Below are 6,713 nucleotides of genomic sequence, written 5' to 3' on the forward strand. Positions count from 1 at the left end.
CATAATAACCTTATATGGCAGACAGGACAAGCATTTTTGTTATTGGTTTTTCACATAAGAGAACTAAGGTACAGTTAAGATTTGGTAAAAATATCAACAAATGTTCCTTTGAGAAGTTAAAGTTATTTCGCAAAGGTAATACCAAGGACAAGGAAACACATAAGTGTTGCTGGCAAGGAGCTTTGGAGAGGACAGTATGTGGCTGGCATGCCTTTTCCCAGTGTTCCAGAGGGTGTTTGCTGCAAGGAAAGACCAGTCTTTCCCCCTTCATTTTCCCCAAACTCCTTATATATGGTTATAGAGAAAGCTTAAGTACTAGGAAATAGAAATCTGTGTGTGATTTATAAACACTTACATTGTATAGAAACCGAGAATCATCAGACAGGCATTGCCTTCATAATAGCATATCATCTCATCCAGGCCCAATGAAGATAGGACAGTCAAGTTTTCCTCCTTTGATCACCACTTGAAGCCTTGGCTGTGCATCTGACTTGTAGCTTCTGTTTTGTGAGCTTCCCCTAGAACTTCATTACAAGCACTGATGTGTACATATATATATATATTTTTTTTGAGGGGAAGGGGGTACACTAGAAAGAAAATAAAATCCTGACATTAACAGAAGCATGAGCTCAAGTTCCAAATCTTGTATTATACTTTTTTTTAAAATATTTTATTTATTTATTTGACAGAGATAGAGACAGCCAGCAAGAGAGGGAACACAAGCAGGGGGAGTGGGAGAGGAAGAAGCAGGCTCATAGCGGAGGAGCCTGATGTGGGGCTCGATCCCATAACGCCGGGATCACGCCCTGAGCTGAAGGCAGACGCTTAACCACTGCGCCACCCAGGCGCCCCTGTATTACACTTTTTTAATCTACTGATCCAATAAGTCCTTTAAAATATTCCCTGTTTTCCACCAACAGATATCAAGAAATATCAAATCGTCAAGTTCATTATGAATGGAATGAGTAATCATTTTTCTCTCTAGCTTGGCCTATGTCAATAATAAATAATAAATAATAAATAACTCTTTTGGAGTATTCTGTTTCCCATGGAATCAGATTTGCAGTACCATGTGTATTTCTCACTTGGGGATTAAACACATTCAGTAATTTAACTACATTATTTAGCTCCCTTCCCAGGAAAGGGAGACCTGGGAACATGTATCCGACACTGCTTTATTTGGGGATACAGATGGGAAATAAGTAAGCAAAAATTTTTCAGAAAAGGATAGGCTTAGAGAGTGGCCAGCCTGTTCTTTTTAATTATTACAAGAAATACTTATTGAGAGCCTGCAAAGTACTGGAAATTCTGGATACCCAAATAGGTGAGATAATATCTCTGTCCTGAAGGAGTTCACATATTAATCTAGTTAGAAATATGGAATTTTAGGCTCAAAAGGGAGGTTTGAAATAAATTTATTCCATACCTTTCATTTTACAGATGGGAAAATGTAACCAATGATGTGAAGCATAAGGGTTTTAGCCATGCTTCTTTAGTTTCAATGATAGAAATCCAAGAAAAATAAGCTGAAGAAAAAAAGGAAAATTTATTACCTTTGTAGCCAATAGTTTAGTATAGTTCAGCACAGCTGAAGTCTAAGCCTAAGGTCAACTTTAGGCACAGCTAGATCAAGGTACTCAAATCTTCTCACCCCCTCCTCAAGTTCTCCCCTCCCCCTCCCATTGGCCTCCCCCCTCCTTCCTCTGGCCCTTCCTTCCTCCTCTCTCTCTCTCTCTTTTTTTTTTTTAAAGATTTTATTTATTTATTTGACAGAGAGAGACAGCCAGCGAGAGAGGGAACACAAGCAGGGGGAGTGGGAGAGGAAGAAGCAGGCTCCCAGCAGAGGAGCCTGATATGGGGCTCGATCCCATAACGCTGGGATCACGCCCTAAGCCGACTGCGCCACCCAGGCGCCCCTCCTTCCTCCTCTCTGTCACTAGGCTCTGCTTCAGTTTTCATTTTGACCTCATTATCTCCTGTGTCAAACTGGTTTTCTTCATGTGACAGGAATGATGATGGTTGGAAGCCTTATCATTCACAAACTGAAATCAGGGAGACTCTTTCTGTGTCACTCCAAGGGCAGAAAGGACCCAGAAGGACTCATGGTTCAGTGTGAGCCACCCTTCCACCACTGTGGTGTACTAATGTGTAATTTTTGAGAGATTGATATTCTTTCCAGGGGCATGTAGAGTGGACAATTCCTCAAAGAATTCTGAAGAGAAATGAGGCCTTGTAAGGTTACGTAGCAAATACGGAAGGAGCTGAAACCAGAAAACAAACCTCGTAGGCTACGAACTTCCCAACATTACTGCAGGTTATGCCTGTGGAGGCCTATGGCGTCCACTGCTCTTGTCTGCCATGATGTCCAGAGTGAATAGTAGAGGAGCAACCGCTATTCCTCACCTTGATTTCAGTTATGTGCCTTGTCCCACTCCGTATTTGATTTTTGAAATACTTATTTTAAGAATTTCATTAAATGCATTTTGTTTTTATAAAATTCACTTTAGATCTTGGAAATAGGTGGTTGCAAATGTAATAAATAAATTGTACCCACCAATACTTTTCCTGTGCTTTTTACTGACATAGCGGTCTCTCACTAGATATTCTTGCTTCTATTCAGTCTCATATGAGGTCATAGCAATTTTTCTAATATGCCAGATTCCATTAGTTTTACACTGCTAACTCCCAGAACTTGGCTCTAGGTTTTCTATTTTATCTTATTATCCACAATGGATAGCTCTTTAGATGAGGAACTCTCTCGACACAGACCCACTGGTTAATTGCAAACTAGATTTTACACTTTCAGCTTGTACATTTTTAGTCATGCCTTTGATGTCTAACAAGCAAGAAACAGATAAAGTTCACATATTTATGGATGTGAAAGGATGGCTATCTGTAAAAATGAGAAAATATTTGATTAATTTGTTTTCAGGTAGGTCTGGAATTTTCAAAATTTCATTTTTCTCATAATCTCAAATTTTAAAAATCATAATAAATGATTTTGGCTGGAAATGTAATGCCAGGTATCAGAAAAATTATGTAAGAGCAGAAGTTGTAAAATGTAGGAAACTTTAATCACCTGAGATTTTCCTACAAGGGGATCTTGGATGGGAATTCATCTTCGTCCTGTGTTCAGTCTTCCAACTCTTCACATTGCTTTTGTGACTTGGCTATTCACTAGAGCAGACAGGCAGCCCACACATGAATTTATCAGGCTATTTGCTTTCCTTACATATTTTCTAAGCATAAGAATTCCAGGGCTGAAAAGCACCATCAGAGTGTTGGCGACCAAGACTTCTTCAGTCTTGTGGCTCTGCCCTCTTCAGCTGGCAGATCACATCTCAGGGTCCAAGATGGCTGCTCCACTTCTGCAAAAGAGCCAGCAAGAAGGGGGATGGAAGTAGAGGGAGGGCACATGCCTTTCTTTTTAATGTCACAGTGGAAGTTCCACTTACAACTTCTACGTGTAATTGTTCATATGTTTATTCTTCACCTTCTAACCCAAATTTTAAGGATTCTGGAATTAACTGCTTTCTACTTTAACTTTCTGTAGGTCTAATGTTGCTGATAATGGCAGTAAGGGCCTGTTGGAAGGTTTGGCTTACAGACAGCTCAAGAGCTGTGGCAATTCTAAGATGAGAGGTGAAGGTTGGAAAAAAAATTTATTGAGTTACTGTACTGATCAAGGCATTAAGAATATTTGTGAGAACATTGAAGTTACTCATTCAACCTTATTGAATACTTATTTTGGGGATCACCTTGTATGAATATACAGATAACAATTATACTTGGATCTTGCTCTTGAGATCCTCACAGCCTGGGCTGACCAACTTCTGATTTCATCCTGCCAATAAGGGCTGTGGTGTAATGTGTATTGTACCATTATCCTTGCATTTTAGCAATAAAATATTTTAGTAAGTGTATCTCTGTGTTCAGGATAAGAGGATAACTATATGAACCAGTCCATCAGTGAACTTTAAATGCTCCCGGACCCCAGATCACTTTGTCTTGACCAATGGGAATGTTTCTGTCTGAATAATGATTTGGACTGGAGTAAAACGACCTGTAAAAAGTTGACTACTTATATAATGGTGGACTGTTGGTTGTCATAGAGTTATAGGTTCTTTTTTAGTGTGTTAGTTTTGCTTATTTTTATTTACTTCTTTTTAAATAATGTTTAGATATTAGATTTATACAGAAAAAAACTATCTAATTCCAAAAGGAGTAAGCAAATTATTTAACTTACACCCAATTGAATTTAAAAGCCTCAATAGTTGACAGAAAAATGAGAAGTACCATAGTCATTCTCTTGTTGTTTGTTTTATATGATGGCAAAGATATAGTTTTGGCATCAAGGAATTCAGAACTTAATTTCTTATGTTAAATAGCATTTTTTTTTTATTCTGGAGTAATTGTTGAAAGCTATGTAACTGTAGTAAAAGTCACAACTCTTATGAAACAATATTCCTTTCATTGTTCTATTGGCACAACAGTGCTGGGATTTCTGTTTTGTGTGATCACACTCAAGAATCTGGAAGTTTTCCTACAGCTTTGCTCTCATGTCAATAGGAGAAACAGTTTTCATATCAACAGAACAGTGAGTCAGTGAAATAACAAACAGAATACTCATTTCTTAACACTTTCATGTACATCAGGATATTTTGCCCTTAATAATTTTATGAGATGTTATCACTATATTATATGTGAATACATTTGGATTAAGCAGTAAACTAGGATTAATCCCTTGGTTTTGTTTTGTTTTGTTTTAACATTCAATCTATGTCGGAGTAAGACTGTGGAAGATCTTGCTTAGCAAGGTAGGGGAACTCCTGAAAGTGATAGGAGGTTATTAAATTTTTCTGAATAAGAGAATGATAGTATTGGAACTAACTTGAGTAAGATTGATCTGTGGTGAGGTCCTGTGTATAATAGAAGGGGAGTCCTGGGGTAGTAACTAGTTTGGAGAGTTTCAACCACAGAGGTGTGGAATCACGAGAGCCTAAACTGGGGGTGATGATAGCAGTGGTAGTAGAGAGGAAAGGGCAGCCAAGAGCATAGCTCCCAAAGGAGGACTAACTGCTCACTGCAAAATGGTGAAAACATCAAATTATAAACTCCTTGAGATGAAAGAATTGTCTGTTTTTTTATCATTGTATATTCCCTGTGTATAAAATTATGCCTGGTACATAGTAGGCACTTGATAAATGTTAGTTGAATCAATTAAAAAAAAAAACAAGTGGATGTGATGAAGTTTAACAGGTGCCATGACAGCGGCAGAAAGGATGGCCTGGTAGAAGAGGAGACACTTCATTGTGTCTGGTGTGTTAGCTGGAGTGTTCCAGGAGCACAGGGATGGAAAGAACATCATAGGCCAAGAGGAGAGGCAGACTCCGAGGCATGGAGCAGCATGCTGTGGGTACAGACAATCACCACCAGGTGGCCATTTCCCAAGAAATGGCTTTCTACCAGCTAGAAAGGGGCAGCAGCCATTGGTACCAGAAGTGGAAAGCCTGGGCATCAAGATAAGGAGTTTTGACTTACTGCCAGTTTTAAGACAACTGAGTAACATAAAGAGATTTTACTCTAGAAATACATCAAGTGGAAATGAGTGGAAGGCTTAGTGAGACCTTCTCTGTGTTTGAAATAAAATGAAAGATCAGAGTCAAATTGGGAAGCTATTGTAAACATCTATAAAAGAGAAGAGGAAGGCCTAGATTAAGGAGGTAATGACAGAGTAATGAATAGAGATCTTGGCAAGGTTTTGAGAAAATTCAGGAGTTAGAAAACAAAAGACAGGTGATGAATTAAATATATAGAAGGGTGCAACAGATGGTGGGGTCAGAGATGAATAAGATGAGGGGCGCCTGGGTAGCACAGTCGTTAAGCGTCTACCTTCAGCTCAGGGTGTGACCCTGGCATTCTGGGATCCAGTGCCACATCAGGCTTCTCCGCTGGGAGCCTGCTTCTTCCTCTCCCATTCCCCCAGCTTGTGTTCCTTCTCTCGCGCGCTCTCTCTGTCAAATAAATAAATAAAATCTTAAAAAAAAAAAAAAGAGAGAGATGAATAAGATGAACCGCAGGGTTCTGATGAGTCCAAAGGTGGTGCAACGTGCTGAGAAGTAGAAAATAGGAAGAGGAGCCAGGAGAAGGAACTAATGGATTAAATGTTAGGCATGTTGACTTTGACAAGTCAAAGTACAAGGGACAAGTAGATGGGTTGGTTAGAGTGACCTGGACCAGAAATATGATTTGGGGAGTTATCTGGGTCCAAGTTAAGGTATGAAAATGGATGATGTTGTAGCGATAGAGTATGTGGAAAGAAAAGAGATTTAGATTGAAGGTAGAACTCTGGGGATTACCGGCATTTAAGAGTTAAGTGGAGGAAGATATATGGTCAAGATGCCAGAATAGAACAAAAAGAGCCTTTGCATCAGAAGGAAGAGTTTTGAATAATTGAAAGCTTTAGAAAATCATGTAGGGGATGAAGAAGGAGAATTTCAAGGAAGAGGAATTATACCACAAATGCCTACCAGATTCAGGGAAGACGGAGCCTTAAGAATGACCATTGACACTGACAGATAAAAAGTCACAGGTAACTGTTCTCTGAACTACTTTGGCAGAGTGGCGCAACTAGAAGCCAGATTCCAGTGGGCTCAGTGGGTCCCGAGTCAATAATGACATTATTCCTTCAAACATTCAGTTGTGAAGAGGAG

Source organism: Ailuropoda melanoleuca, chromosome 10 (assembly GCF_002007445.2).
Source record: "Ailuropoda melanoleuca isolate Jingjing chromosome 10, ASM200744v2, whole genome shotgun sequence".
NCBI lineage: Eukaryota > Metazoa > Chordata > Mammalia > Carnivora > Ursidae > Ailuropoda > Ailuropoda melanoleuca.